Source organism: Bos javanicus, chromosome 13 (genome assembly GCF_032452875.1).
Source record: "Bos javanicus breed banteng chromosome 13, ARS-OSU_banteng_1.0, whole genome shotgun sequence".
Taxonomy (NCBI): domain Eukaryota; kingdom Metazoa; phylum Chordata; class Mammalia; order Artiodactyla; family Bovidae; genus Bos; species Bos javanicus.
The window spans coordinates 36,646,522-36,656,942 of record NC_083880.1 but is presented as its reverse complement, the minus strand read 5'-3'; the positions used below and the strand labels follow the sequence as shown (position 1 = coordinate 36,656,942).

The 10,421-nt window shown below is 43.6% G+C and overlaps 1 protein-coding gene and 1 long non-coding RNA gene across 13 annotated transcripts in view; one reads left to right on the top strand and one right to left on the bottom strand.

The window, feature by feature from the left end:
- ODAD2 (outer dynein arm docking complex subunit 2) overlaps nucleotides 1–2,484 on the bottom strand; it is a 173,443-nt gene extending 170,959 nt beyond the window's left edge. Inside the window, exon 1 of the mRNA XM_061436262.1 lies at nucleotides 2,397–2,484. The gene's annotated coding sequence lies outside the window, so the exon portion shown is untranslated. The remainder of the gene's footprint in view (nucleotides 1–2,396) is intronic.
- Nucleotides 2,485–2,735: 251 nt separating this feature from the next.
- Nucleotides 2,736–10,421, top strand: part of LOC133259148 (uncharacterized) — a 184,644-nt gene continuing 176,958 nt past the window's right edge. For 6 of the 12 annotated variants that reach the window (XR_009740286.1, XR_009740282.1, XR_009740287.1 and 3 more), the window contains exons 1-2: nucleotides 2,756–2,864; nucleotides 4,583–4,699. This is a non-coding gene — a long non-coding RNA (uncharacterized LOC133259148). Of the gene's footprint in view, nucleotides 2,865–4,582; nucleotides 4,700–10,421 lie in introns of all 12 variants that reach the window. The other 6 variants (XR_009740284.1, XR_009740283.1, XR_009740285.1 and 3 more) reach the window with 3 other exon arrangements.

Here is a 10,421-nt window from a genome sequence, read left to right as displayed (position 1 = left end):
AAAATCATATCATTGATTGAAATTCTAGTCACACAATTTAAGTTTGTGACATGACTGTATTTGGGGCCACTGTATACACAGCAATTGAACATAAGCCTGGAGTAATTGATTTTGTTGTTCAGTCACTAAGTTGTGTCCAACTCTTTGTGACCCTATGGACTTCAGCACACCAGGCTTCATTATATTCTGCTACCTGAGCATTTGCATGCTGATATTTTATTACAATTATCTTCTTTTATTTTACAGTTAGAGCACCATTGAGATTTAAAACTATGATTTTGATTTCAGAAGAGTAAAGTGAGTATTACAAAATATTATAAGAAGCAAGTATTGGATCAGATAAAGTTTAGAACAACATAATATACATACATACACATAATATACATACACATACATATGTATATCTGTAAAAATGCTAGTGAAATAAAATGAATACCAAAAAGGTATAAATTTGTTCTGTGCATTCATTTTAGTATTCCAGTTTCTATTGCTAGATTCTGAACACATAAGCAAGCACTGATGTTCATGTATGACACTCTTGAGTTTCCCAATACTATGAAAGAAAGTGCAGATAGATCTATTTCATATGGAAAGGCTCAGGTGGATGGTTCTGTTTGTTTTTAAAGGTAAATTTGTTTCAGTTTATAAAGTTATTGTTTAAATCACTTCCTTCTTGTACCTTTTTTTTAAAAAAATGTGAAATTACATAAGGCTATAGCAGTCCACATACCAGATACTAATTTTCTGGAAGATACTTAAAAAGGAGCTAAGAAATGCAAAAAGTTCTTTTTTTTATCATGATAAATTTTTTTATGAACGTGTGTAACATATTCGACACCATTCAAATTGTTTTTCTGAGTCTAATAAACCCAGGAGCTGCAGCAATGGGCAGGTTTGCCTTAAGAAGGCCTAAGAAAAAACTGGGGCTTCCCTGGTGGCTCAGTGGTAAAGAATCTGCCTGCCAAGCAGGAAATGCAGGCTCGATCCCTGGGTCGGGAAGATCCCCTGGAGAAGGAACTTCAGGAGTGGCAATGCACTCCAGTATTCTTGCTGAGTTAACCCCATGGACAGAGGAAGACTGGCAGAGCCTGGCAGGCTATAGTTCATGGGGTTGCAAAGAGTTGGACATGACTTAGTCAATACAACGACAAGTGAGCCTACGACCATCCAGAAAACAAGCACAATATTATTAGAATTAGTATTAGGGGGGGAAAAAGTGGAACAGAATAGCAAAAAGAAGACCATGTATAAAAGATTTTTTTTTAAAAAGGCTTTGCAGACCCAACTGAGTTTCTAAAAGAAAAAACAGGTAGTCTTGTATTTTTTTTTCTTCTTAAGTATGAGAATTTCTAGTGACCTCTTAATTTGCAAGGAGAACAAAAGCTACAGCATTTATTCCTCTAATTCCAGTAATGTTCCAAAAATTTAAACACTAATTTTTTTTATCAAGATAGCTTGATGGGACGTTTACACCCAGCGCCAATCCATGAGATCTTAGGGCCTGAGAACCATGGTTACAATGAACATATGTGAATACATAGTACTTATTTTGAGTTAAACCAAGATTTTGAAATTTAACAATGACAAGGGAAAAGGTTTTTGTGCATGTTTGTCTCCATAAACTGAGAAATCACTTTACACTCATATTGTCTACTCATCCGATAGATACAACAGTTTGTTTTTTCTTTTTAAGGGTCCGTTGCAAGCCTCCAGTATCATTATAAAATAAAACCCATTCGTGAATAACTTCCGGAACACCTGAGTAGAAGCAAAACTCAATTCTTTACGAGACTAGGGAATATAAGCGTCCACTCTTAAGATCTAGAGGGTTAGGAACAGTGCCTGCGCTGGCGTCCGGAGAACGAGAATACCAGGCGATAAAACCTGCAAAAAGATTGGTTTCAGGGCTGACAGGAACTGAGCCCTGAATAAAAACAAACAGACCCGATGTGGAGATGCGCAAGGATGGCACCAGCCGGTCCTCGAACTGAGTAAAGTCAAGTATTGGCGCGGGAGGCCGCGGTCCTGGGCTGGGAGGACGGAGACGGGCGGGAGGAAGCGGCAGCGAAGACGCACGGATATGCAGGCAAAGCTGCGGAGACGGAGGAGGGAGAAGGGAAGGCAGGCCAGGAGCAGCGGGAGCAGCAGCCGGGGAAGGGGGACGCGGATGCGGCCCGGGCTGGGGGCTGCAGAGTCAAGGTCCCAAGGCCGGGAGGAGCGGTGTGTCCGCGGGGAAGCAGGGGCTGGACGGGATGGGAGAGACGCGGAGGGGACGGATACCGGGTCCGAGGAGAGAAAGGGAAGCCGGGAGGGGACAGAAGCGAGGCCTGAGCGCGGGTCCTCAACTTCTCCATCCCCGCGGACTGCTGCAAATAGCGCCCGCCCATCGCACTCACCGCAGCACCCGGCTCAGCGCCCCGCACTCCGCGCTCCGCCCGCGCACCCGCCGGTTGCTAGGACGCCGGGTAAACACGGTGCCGGGCGCGCGCCCGCGTCCAGCCCTGAGTCCCGCCCCGGTCCCAGCCCCGGTCCCAGCCCTGTGTCCAGCCCGGAGTCCCGCCCACGCCCCAGCCCCGCGCCCAGTCTCCGAGTCCCGCCCCCGCCCCCGTCCCAGCCCCGCGTCCAGCCCGGAGTCCCGCCCCCGCCCCGAGCCCCGCGTCCAGCCCGGAGTCCCGCCCCCGCCCCGAGCCCCGCGTCCAGCCCTGAGTCCCGCCCCCACCCCAGCCCCGCGTCCAGTCCGGGAGTCCCGCCCCCGCACAGAGAGCCCTGAGTCCAGTCCCAGAGCCCCGCGCCGCCTTGGAGACAGATGCGCTCCGTTCTCTCTTCTCCAGCAACCCGAGGTCGCGTCCTCCTGGCTCCACCAGGTGGGAAACCTGTCACCTTCCCCAACGCGCGGTGAGAGGCTTTAGCAGCAATTTCACGGTAGAACCGAAAGCAAATGGAAAATAGTCATTGTAAACGCCGTTTTGTTTCCCCCTAGGCTTCTAGACAGAAGTCCCATCACGTTCCTTGAGGAGTTATATGTACCCGAAATCTTTCCTGGGTTCTGAAAAATAGCACAGGGCCTCTTACAGGATGTTTGAGATGCACATTTTTCACTCCAGAAAGCAAATAAACTAGAATTCTAGGATATTAACTGGAAAAGCAGAAACTGCTCTTGGATACTCTAGTTCATAGAACTAGGATGAAATGAGGACTTTCCCCCGTGTTTCTAAATGCCTTTCGCCTCTGTGTGCCAAGATGACTTTGACCCCACCAGCAGACACTCTACCATCAGGAGTTGTTGTTAGTTCTTAGTTGGGTAAGTCGTGTCTGACTCTGCGACCCCATGGGCTTTAACCCTGCAGGCTCCTCTGTCCGTGGGACTGGGTCGCCATTTCCTTCTCCAGGGGATCATCCTGACCCAGGGATTGAACCATGTCTCCTACATTGGGAGATGGATTCTTTACCACTGAGCTACACTAGGAAGCCCACTAACAGGAGACCAACCTTGAAAAACCAGAGGGAGGGAGTGGAAAAAAGGGAAATATTTGTTGGGTGAAAAAAAAAAGAGAGGGGGAATGAGCAGTGTACTGTCTTGGCTGATGGAGTGTTTGGGTACAGCCAGGATAGTTGGGGGGGGGCGGTGGGGGAAGGGAGGGAGGGAGACAGTGTTGAGGAACTAGAACTGGATTGTTTTTCCTTAAAGCCAGCAGATCTGTGAGGATGTCAAGTGCCACATGTGAGGGTACTATGTTGTTGCCACTCAAAAACAGCTTTCTGCAGACACAGAGAAATAAGGTTGATGTGACCTTTGCTTTGGGTTCTTATCTTTTCTTTTTGAGATTGTGAAACTTGTTAGGAGTGGAATCTTTTTGCCTGAAGGGACCTCCCTTCCAGAGAAGCCTAGAGTTGCAAGCACCAGAAAGGAAGATTATATGCCTGTGGGTGTAAGGGGCCCAATAAAAAAAATTTTTTAAGGTGGTAAGATTACATTCAGGAGCACAGGATCATGCCTGTAGAGCTGAAGCAGGGTTATGACCGGTCATGACCTGGTGAGGGTCAACAAGCTGGGAAGGGGCCACCTTTCAGAGGCATGAAGCTTCTTCTGGTATTTCATTTCACTTGTGGATTTTAATCAGCTGTAGAATATGAGAACACATTTACTGGGCCCAATGTAGAAACTGGCCAGAGATCTACAGAATGCTGGACAGTTGACCTTGGTTTGCAAAGCAGAAACAAACCAGCACCAACCAAGATCTGAGCATTGGCCAAATTCATGCCAAGTCAGAATCTATTATTCCTTAATCCTATTCCAAATTGGAATTTATTAGCTTCAAGATAAAAAAAAGAAAAGAAAAGCTTCTAACAATATTTAAATTTGTAGAATTCCCAGCAGGCTTCTTACAGTTTTTTTCTTGCCACGTGGAAGCACTAACTTGGCTGACCTTCAGCTCTCAGCTTAACTGACCATTTCTCAGGGTACGCACCATCCCACCTAAAGAAGCCTTCCAGTAGAACTTAACTCCTCTTAGTCTTTTTGCCTGACTCCTGCGACTGCAGTCAGCACCATGAAACAGGGACCTTTTCTGTTTCCTTCCAGTGTGTATCCCTAAGAGCTGGAAGACAGACTGAGCTGCGGAAGGAGCAAAATTGATGAATCATCTGACCGAAGATGGCTTGCTACCTGACATTCTTTGTTGAACCAGGAAGCACACAGGTAAGGCCCACGTTTCCCTGGACACACTTGCTAGAACCAGTTTGACGATTCTGAGTGGCTGTGTTATGGAAAAGAGCTTTCAACACTGAGGGTGCACAGGTGTTTGCTGTAGCAGAGGGCTCTCCCAGCATTGCCTGCAGCTGAAACATGACCCAGTTTTGTCCAGAGGAACTTTAGAGAAAGTCTGCCATTGGCATCTGAGAAAGGTTGGAACGTTTTTGGCTAAATAAGCTCTCCATGAAACCATTCACCCCGGCTCAGGGTGGCTCAGCTCCCCTGGTGGACAGTAAACGTTGTAAGCATTCCGTGTAAGCATTTGCTAGGATTGCCTAACAAGGTACCATAGACCTTAAACAACAGAAATATATTGTTTCACAGCTCTAGGAGCTCAAAGTCCAAAATCAAGGTGTTGGCAGGGTTGATTCCTCCTGAAGGCTGTGAGGGAAAGATCTGTTCTGGGCCTCTCTCCCTGGCTTGTAACGGCCATCTTCATGTCTTGGGATGTCCCCTGTGTACACCTGTCTCTGCAAAAAGCCCCTTTTCCAAAGACAATCATCGTGTTGGACTAGGGTCCATCCTCATTAACTCATTTCAACTTGCATTACCTCTGTAAGACCCTATCTCATACACGTTTGCATTCTGAGGAACAGGACTTCAACATATGATCGGGGAGGGGAGAACACAGTTCCAGACATGGCATTCTGTAAACAGGGGAGTCGGTGGGTTTCAGGGGCCCATTCATCTGTGTTAGAATGGGGCCCCCTGGTGTGGGGCAGCCAACAGGAGCATATACAGGCCAGAATCAGGAGATGGTTGGTCTGAGTGTCTGATACCTCAATCCGGAAAGGACTGACAGTGGAACCTCACAAATCTAGCCGAAAAGTACAATCACTCTATTGTGCAATAATGGAGTTAAGTCTCATGTGGGGACAAGATCTCCTGTTAATGGAATTTTTCAGACTTCAACAGAATTCTGATGTTGGGACATTTGCATGAAGTCTGATGAAGCTATAAAGGCCAAATTCCCCAGGTCCAACCTTTGTTTTGAGACAGAGACCAACCATCAAAGAATGGCAGCCTCAGCTGATGGACTATGGACCAAGTCCATGGTCTGAAAATGAAATAGCTCTTTCTGTGTACATTCTAACTTCCTAGACTTTCATTTATTTGATCAGTATTTTTTTTTTGGATACTGGTATGTACTGCCAGGCACTTTGTTCACAGAACTGGGTTGTCCAGTTCCAGGGAAAAAAAAAAGGAGTCTGTTAAACTCTATTCAAAATCCCTGGAGTAAGGCCCGTAGCAGGGAGCACAGTAAGCAAAGAGGAAAAGAGGTTGCAAGGTGGGCAGTCACAGAAGGTAGTACCTTGAAGCCATGATGAAGAGGTAGATTGTATTCCAAGAGCAAATGAAAGTTACTGGAGGATTTTAAGGAAAGAGTGGCATGATCTGATTCATGTTGCTAAGAAGTCTAGCTGTTAAGGTGCAAGAGTAGAAGCAGGATGACTATTAATAACCTACCACCGTGGGTCAGGCCCCTAAGAAACAGTCCAAGATGGAGAGAGGCCTGTGAAGGATGCATTGAGGAACTCTTCCAGGGGAGTGAAGGCGACAGGACTGGATGGGGAGAAAAGCTAAATTGCCCTGGGTCTGGGATGGCCCTACAGGGTTTTCCCATATTAAGGCGAGGGGACTGGTGGGCCTTTGTATCTCGTTATCTTTACATTTTCTACCCCCACATCCAAATCTTTATTCATCTGTTAACCTCCATTACACACTAAGTTCATCTTTTTGTCTCTCAGTGTTACTGACGTATTTACATACAGCACTGTTGTAAGTTTAAGGTGTACAGCGTAATGACCTGACTTACATCATAAAATGATTGTCACAGTATATTATCACAATGTCTTATTGTCACAAGTTTAGTGACCATTCAATCATCTCATATAGATATAAATTGTAAAAATAGAGAACAGTTCTTCCCTTGTGATGAGAACACTTAGGGTTTACTCTCTTAAGAACTTCCATATATAACCTACGGCTGTGTTAATGATACTTATCATGTTGTACATTACATTACTAGTAATTATCTGTCATAACTGGAAGCTTGTATCTTTCGACCACCTTCATCTAATTCCCTTCCTCTCAACCTCTGCCTCTGATAATCACAAATCTGATCACTTTTTCTATGAGTTTGCTTGTTTGTTTTTGAAGTGTAATTGGCCTGCAACACAATGGGTGCATATGCTCAGTGGTGTCTGACTCTTTGCCGCCCCATGGGCTATAGCTCACCAAACTCCTCTGTCCATGGAATTCTCCAGGCAAGAATACTAGAGAAAGTTGCCGTTTCCTACTCCAGGGGATGTGCCTGACCCAGGGATTGATGAGTCTCTTGTATGTCCTGTATTGGCAGGTGGATTCTTTACCACTGCACCACTTGTGAAGTTCCATCTACCAGTATGGCACTGATTTAAACAGATACAGTGTATCCATGGGAAGGACTATTACCCAGCTGTTTTAGAAGAGTGAGCCAGATCAGTGTTTATTGTGTGTGTATACCACATTGCTTTGATTACTGTAGCTTTCTTTGTAGTATAATTTGAAATCAGAGTGTGACACCTCCAGCTTTGTTCTTCTTTCTTAAGATTGTTTTGATGATTCGGGATCTTTTATGTGTCTGTACAAATTTTAGAATTATTTGTTCTAGTTCTATGAAAAATGCCATTGATATTTTTAGGGATTGCATTGATTTGATAGGTTTCCTTGGGTAGTATAGTCATTTTAACAATATTAATTTTTCCAACCCATGCTAAGTTGCTTCAGTCGTGTCCGACCCTGCGTGACCCCATAGACAGCAGCCTACTAGGCTCCCCTGTCTCTGGGATTCTCCAGGCAAGAACACTGGAGTGGGTTGCCATTTCCTTCTCCAATGCATGAAAGTGAAAAGTGAAAGTGAAGTCGTGTCGGACTCTTAGCGACCCCATGGACTGCAGCCCACCAGGATCCTCCGTCCATGGCATTTTCCAGGCAAGAGTACTAGAGTGGGGTGCCACCATGAGCACAGTATATTCTTCCATGTGTTTGTGTCATCTTCAGTTTCTTTCATCAGTATTTCATAGTTTTTTGTTTACAAACCTTTTACCTCCTTAGGTAGGTTTATTCCTAGATATATTATTGTTTATGATGTGATGGTAACTGAAATTGTTTTCTTAACTTTTCTTTCTGGTAATTAGTCACTAGTATATACAAAAGCAACAGATTTCTGTATATTAATTTTATATCCTGCAACTTTACCAAATTTGTTGATGAGTTCTAGTAGTTTTTTGATGGTGTCTTCAGGATTTTCTCTGTCTAGTACTAATATCATGTCATCTGCAAACAGTGACAGTTCTACTTCTTCCTTTCCAATTTGGATTCCTTTTGTTTCTTTTTCTTCTCTAATTGCCATGGCTAGGACTTTTAATACTGTGTTGAATAACAGTAGTGACAGTGGGCCATCCTTGGTTTGTTCCTGATCTTAGAATAAATGTTTCAGCTTTTTACCATAGAGTATGATGTTAGCAGGACAGGGAGGCCTGGCATGCTGCAGTCCATGGGGTCACAAAGAGTCAGACATGGCTTGGCGACTGAACAACAACAGATGTTAGCAAAGGGCTTGCCATATATGGCCCTTGTCATGTTGAGATATGGTCCTTCTATACCCTCTTTCTGGGGCAGTTTTAATCATAAAAGGATAATAAGTTTTGTCAAAAGCTTTTTCTGCACCTATTGAGATGATACAATTTTATTCTTCAAATTATTAGTATGCTGTGTCACATTGATTGATTTACAGATATTGAACTATCCTTGCATCCTTGAGATAAACTCCACTTGATCATGGTGTGTAATCTTAATGTATTGAGTTTGGTTTGCTAGTACTTTGTCAAGGATTTTTGCACCTCTTCACCTGTATTGGCCTGTGATTTCTGTTTTTGTGTGTAACATCATTCTCTGGTTTTGGTCTTATAGGATAAGCGTGGCCAGCTTGTTATTTGTCCTTGGTCTTCACTATTTCCTTCCTGTAGTCCCACTCTAGCCCTTTAGGTGAGAAAGGACAGTGAAGGGAGAAGTAGAAGGACAAGGAGTCTCTATAAATTGTCCTGTCAAAAACTAACTCTGCATTCTTTGCATTAAGCCTGATCTGGCTCATTCTCTTATGAATGTTTTTCTTGGGATTTCAAAAATCTTGCAGTGTTGGTGTCCTTCTCACTGTATTTTGCACCATCCCTAAACAAGCATCTTCCTCTGACTTTATTCCCTGGGAATCTGTCTGTTCATACATTTGCTTTCTGCTGAGGCTTTATAGCTGCCATCCCACCTCCTCCAACCTCCACTGTATTTTTCACCCACAGACAAAATTTGACCCATGGGAAGCACTCATACATTATCTGCTCAGCTAACAATGCAGGTCAGTCCTGTCACAATTGAGGCATGTCTCTCATCCCCCAGGCTCATCCACTGTCTCCTCCCCGACTCACAACTGCACAGTATGAAGGACATGTATTAAGCTCTCTAAGTAGTCTTCTTAAAGTCCCTCTTCTTCCTTCCTTCTAAACTGAGGTTGAAGGGCACGTGAACAGAAAAGAGATGGCCAGCACAGCTCTCTCCAAAAAGCTTTTCCCTGGAAATCCACTCATTTCCCTTCTATAACTTCAATATGGGTGAGGCAGGAAATTGACTTTCCAGTTATAACCTCTACAATTTTACATCTCAGCCTAGTGCCTTACTCTGGAATAAATTATCTATTGTATCTCGAATCCTAATGTCTTGAATGAGTGAAACAATTTTAACGTATTATTTCTTAGTTGTATGTACAGATCATGGATGATGTACAGAACAAATCAGTACTATACGTTGCCTCAGAAAGTGGGTGGATGGGGAAGAATTATGAATGTTTTTGTTTCTATACCTTCTTATCTTTTGGTGTGTTGCAATGAGCCTGTGTTCCTATAGTAAATGATTAGGACCGTGTAAGAAACAATAGACATAGAATGCATGAGTAAATTTAAATTCTTTATGCAGATAATTCAAATTTAGGCCATATATCAACCATCATTTCATATGCATCAAACAAAATGATTTTTATTCTAAGGTAATAAAAGTGTAGGATTGCCTTAAACATTTGAAAACACAAAAGTGTTTTCTCTGATTTTTATCTCACATTTACATGTTGTGCAATTGATTGGCCTTAATGAGTGAGAAGATAAAATAAGAAAAGTCTCTAATTGAATGGGAAGGGGGAGTCTAGGGTTAGTATGTTGTATGCTTCATTTCCATATAAGTGAAAACTGAAAAATAAACCCAGAGAGGTGCATTCTCTTATCAGTTTGAGGCACATCTATAATAATGATAAAAACTGGTCTGTAGGATTAATTAAACCTAAATTTCTAATCAAATATGTGCATTGTGCACATCACCAAAACCCACAAAAATGACAGTGAGGAAAGAGAATGGGAGGGAAGGTGAAATGGGTGAAACATACCAACAGAACATGGGTAATAGAGAACAGAAGAGTGGAAATGGCCTAACCAAGAGGAGAAAGCTGAATCCTAAAAGCTTGAAGGGATCAAAGCCAATAAAAATAAAACATTTGCAGAAAAATGGACCCTGGAAAACCTCAGAACTTGGAGGGATCTCTGAAGGTGCAGAGTGGACTGGAAACAGGAAGACAGCTTGAAAGCCT